Source organism: Amphiprion ocellaris, chromosome 15 (assembly GCF_022539595.1).
Source record: "Amphiprion ocellaris isolate individual 3 ecotype Okinawa chromosome 15, ASM2253959v1, whole genome shotgun sequence".
NCBI lineage: Eukaryota > Metazoa > Chordata > Actinopteri > Pomacentridae > Amphiprion > Amphiprion ocellaris.
Genome location: NC_072780.1, coordinates 31,618,388 through 31,618,794, shown reverse-complemented (window position 1 = coordinate 31,618,794; position 407 = coordinate 31,618,388).

Here is a 407-nt window from a genome sequence, read left to right as displayed (position 1 = left end):
AGGTGGGTCTGAGGACAGGTGGGTCTGAGGTCAGGTGAGTTTCTGAGGACAGGAGGGTCTGAGGACAGGTGGGTCTGAGGACAGGTGGGTCTGAGGACGGGAGGGTCTGAGGACAGGAGGGTCTGAGGTCAGGTGAGATACAGGTCACAGTTACCTGACTCTGAGGTCAAGAAGTTCCTTTTATTAACAACCTGCTGCCTCGACTCGTCCGCTGGAACTTGTGGTGGAAGAAACTGAGACAGGATAATCAAGGATGTACAATCAGTGAAATGGGAAAATGCTTCACTTTACCTGCTCTGTCCTACATTAGAACCGTCCAGGTGTTTTACAGCTGATGCTATTGATCGGTTATTGATTGTGGTACAGCTGCAGTGATCAGTGACAGAAAAGTGTTTTTTAGAAGAATT